The sequence below is a fragment of the Pundamilia nyererei genome, unplaced genomic scaffold (assembly GCF_000239375.1).
Source record: "Pundamilia nyererei isolate P.nyererei 1_Seehausen unplaced genomic scaffold, PunNye1.0 scaffold00293, whole genome shotgun sequence".
NCBI lineage: Eukaryota > Metazoa > Chordata > Actinopteri > Cichliformes > Cichlidae > Pundamilia > Pundamilia nyererei.
The window spans coordinates 210522-215132 of record NW_005187694.1 but is presented as its reverse complement, the minus strand read 5'-3'; positions in this window follow the sequence as shown (position 1 = coordinate 215132).

Below are 4611 nucleotides of genomic sequence, written 5' to 3'. Positions count from 1 at the left end.
CGAATTTCCCAGAGGAACCCACCCGAGGGATTAATAAAGTTTTATCTTATCTTATCTTATCTTAAATATGTCAAGCATAACATTATGCAATTTGAGGGGACACCTTGTGTTGTTTTTTTCTACAGCTGATTGAAGCAGTATGTCTAATTTTTCATAAACATTTTTTCCACAACACTGAAATAAGAAAAAGGTCTGTAGACTGTAGTTAGTCTAGGTTTGCCCAAAGACTAAAGGAAGCAAATCATCTCTGAACACTTGGTGTTTGGGGTCAATTTATCCTGTAAAAATCAGGACAACATGTTTGTAGTCTAAGAGAGTGTTACATGGTGGATTTGATATTTTATAAACGGCAACACATCCGAAGAAATACTGCGACTGTGATTCTTGGCAGCATGGTGAGGTTGTCAGTCCTGATACTACTGTTCCTGTGCAGCAGGATTGCCCGTACTGTGTCAAAAAACAGCTCAGTACTCAAATATGGCCATGGATATGAGTTAGATAAAGAGTTTGAAGTGTACAGAATAAAGCACTGTTTGAATGTGTGATTAAAATGCGACTTGAACCTTGTGCTCACTGACTTGCAATCTGTAGTGATTTGAGTGGCCTGTAAGACTAGAAAAGCACTGTATAAAGGCAAGTACAGAACATTATAGCACTCTGAATATGTGGATGTGTGTATGTGTACCTCAGCGACAAGTTTTCAAATATGTATGAGCTGTTTTTCAGTCAGTTTGGCCAAATTTGGGTATTTATGTGATTTTCATGTAAAATAGGTGTACCTAACCTGCAGACACAAATAATGAGCTATGCCTAATGCGCAGACCCCCCCCCCCTCCCCTCCAAAAAAGACCTGGCAATCCTACTGTCTGAAATAAACAGTCTGTACATTATTGTAGTTGGCACATGTTTTTGTACTGAGAGAAGACTAGCTGTTGCCTTTGGATTTAGCCTTGACGACTCTAGACTTAAGTAGAACATGTGAGATTACCATGTTTGACTTAAAAATAAATATTTAATTCTTGTAAAAATAAAAAGCTCAAAGCAGACTTAAAGAACTCTCTTTCTTTCTGTCTCTCTGTCATTATCTAAACAGCAATTTCTCAATGCTGTGCTAACAGTGTCTGATGTGACATCCTTCACAAAAACACCAATTTATGGAAGCCACCTTGATATTTAGTGGGTTCTTATTTTTCAATTATAAAAACATATTTACTGCATGATTCTGTTTAAGGTGTTGGGGGGTTTCTTTACTTTAGCTTCAGAGATATCGTGGTTTTGTTTAGTACTTTATGTCCCAACAATTGTTTTTCAAGCTGCCCTTTAAGTGGCTATCTTGGTTCTACGCAGTATCCCTCCTGCAAAGATTACACTCCGACACTTGAAAAGCATATACTAGCAGTCACTTATACACTCATACAGCTTCAAGCTGATCCAGCATCAGACCTCCTATTGCTTTAACCTGATGGAGCCATCAGCCAGAAGCCAGACAGGGACCAGTTGTTCTCATGGTTTCTGCTGCAGAGCTCTGACACAGGGAGAGACAAACAATTTGGCCTTCCTCCCACAGTCACAGCTCTGGGAACTAGCAGGGAAGGCAACTATGGGTTTTGTGTGTGTATGTGTGACAGAAAGACAGAAAGAAAGAGAGGTATTTCAGTGTGGTAACAAAAGAGACAAGTCATATTCACGAACCTAAATTTAAGTGTAGAAAATGTAACATACCTGTATAGGGAGATCTATTTACAGCCAAATAGTTTGCTTCATGAATATCAAGGCACTTTGCTTTAAACAATAAGGATAGGTATATTCTTTATATGTAGACAGCCTCTCCTTTGTCTTTCCTAGAATTAAAGATGTGCAAATGCAGACTGTTTGGTCAGCTCTGAATTTTACCACACGCCTGGTAAGACAGCAAGGCTTTTTGACACAGGTCTAGGACAGAGGGAAATAGGGTCGTGTGTTGAAATGGTTAATGTGAATCTTAATAGAGGCGGCAATGTCATTATCTCCAAATCCGCTGAGCCCTCTCGACCGGGGGTGGGGGTGGGGGGGGTGGGGGGTCACACCATAGTCGACCACTTTACATCCCGAGCGTGTCAGGCCGAGAGACCGGGGGCATGACTGCCAATCCCATCCGGAGGATTTGTGTCGTCTTCCACCAAATTCAGTAAGCGCATGCAGACTCATAAAGGTGGTTTGAATTAAGGAATTTGTCTGGGAGACATGGCCAAAGTCAACGAGCTAGTTTTGCCTTTCAGCTGCAAGAAGACAGGATGGAGGGATCGGGAAGGGTGGGGTGGGGTAAAGGCCTGTTCAAGGCACCTGAATCTTACTGCGTCCAGTGAAAACAGGCCCAAGTAAAATGAAGCCTGCCTGCTTTTAAATGAGATGAACATTGTCAGATTTACACACTGCCATGGTTTCCACCAACCCCTGATAATCCTTTCCCAGAAATTTCCCAGAATAAATTGTCCTATTAAAATGAAATGTTGCCCATATAAGTTTAATAAATTGAAAACGCTTGTTTGAATCCTTGGTAATTTGGACAGAATCCCAAGCATGTAGCAAAGGCTGCAGCAAAATAAGATTATTTGCTATGTATTATAATGTATGCAGCAGTTTTAATGCGACCAAACAGTGTCATCAAGCCCCCCCATGAAATGTGTGCTTATTTATATGCAGTTATTCAGGTATGCAGTAAATTCCAATTACTTCTTAAGATTTCTATTTAGCATGAGGGCGAAATATGACAGGGATGCTCTGTGTTTTGAGCAGCATTGTAAATCTCGTTAACTCTTTGCAGCATATAGCTGGAATTCTGCATTCATGGCAGGGACTGCACAGTGCATATGATTTTAACAGCCAGCTAAAGTCCTGCATGTGTTTCTTTTTTATTTTATTTTGGTGGGGTTTTTTGTTTGTTTGTGGGTTTTGTTTTGGTCTTTTTGTTGTTGTTTTTTTGTTTGTTTGTTGTTGGGGTTTTTTTTATAGTTAAATTATAATACAAGACCCCCGTCTTGTATTATAATTTAACTATTTGCATTCAGAAACTACAGAGAAATGTTGATTTTCATGAAGTAATATTTGATCTATCACAGGATGCTTTGACTTTCCTGCAAAACAAAACTAATACAAAGGTCTTGAATAGACTTTTTAATGAATAACTGATTTGTGATACAATCGGTTAAAATAAACAATTATGATCTGGAAACTGCATCCTAAAACTGCTTTTGTGTTTCTATTTTGCAATTTGGGAGATTTTGAGGACATTTTCCAAATGTGTGTGGAGGATGTCATCCTCAACTGACGTGTGAGACAAAAAAGGGAAGATTAACTTACGGTTATTAGTAACACACAAAAGAGAACTTTATAATCTATGAATGTGCTTTCATTTTTTTAAGTAATTTAAAAGCATTTCAATACTTTAAGCTTTTTCTTTCATCTATAAAAATATCTCAGAAAAACAAAAATATATAGCAATATCATGCAATAAATTCTCATTAAATAAATGTTTACTTTAATGAATCATGTCTTCTTCGTAATATTTGTGCTTGCAGTTAAATAAATTATCTAATCTTTGGATATGTACATTTAATTTAGTGCATTTAACGGCATACATGTCCTCTTCGGTGTGAGCCATTAAAGTAATTTGAAATAATAATTAAATAAACAAATGTATTTAAAATGTGTATTACCCACAATACTATAGAGAAAAAATGGTTTCGTTTGAATAGGTGAGTGGGTGTCTGTGGGGATGTTTGCTTAGAGCAACATAAGGTCTGGGACCAGCTGTGGATTTTATTAAAAAGTCCAAGAATTCGCATCAGATTTCTCATGCTGCTAATTTTACTGTCTCGTGTGAGCTCAGATTGTAGAGTACTGAGGAGGGTGTGTGTGGAAGGCTTTGCCCCCAGGAATACAAGGACCAGCCCTGGATCGCTGAGGAAAGGCCCTCGCCGGCAAACTCATGCAAAAATCTAAGAGAAACGTGTCTCTCTGCTGATCTGCGATTGGGCTTTTATTCAGTGATGTCAACACGAGTTTTTGATGGAAGAGAAATATTCAAAATGGAACCTGGATGTACTTTGTCTAACCACATTCATTTAATTTGAATCCATTTGCATTTATTGGTTTATTTTGCACTTAAATGCCTTGTGCTTTCTGTTTTTATCACAATGGTGAATTTCTGGAGTAAGTCATTTATAAGTGTGTCTTTAACTTCTGCTTCTGTGTTGAGCTATGTTAGGAACTGCAGCATAAGTGGATGGCAGATGCTACTACCACCTCTGTGCTTAGTCCCCCGTGCTGGGCCCCCAGGGGCCCTAAATCCCTGCTGCCCTTCCCTGCAGCCCCCCTTCTGACATGTTGCATGCCGAGCCGAACGGCGCTTTGCCTATGCATTAGCCATCCATTTCCAGCGGCTGACACCTCTCCAACATAAAACCGTAAGGCGGAGGTAAAATATCTCTCTCCTGGCGAAAATAAAGCTTTGTCTGCCTGCTGATCTATTGGATATAAAAATAAAGCCGCGGCTTTGAAGCAGGCTTTACCTTATGCGTGCCTCTGGTTTTGGCGTACACAAAAGCTCCAATGAAAATGGATAGCGCGTGA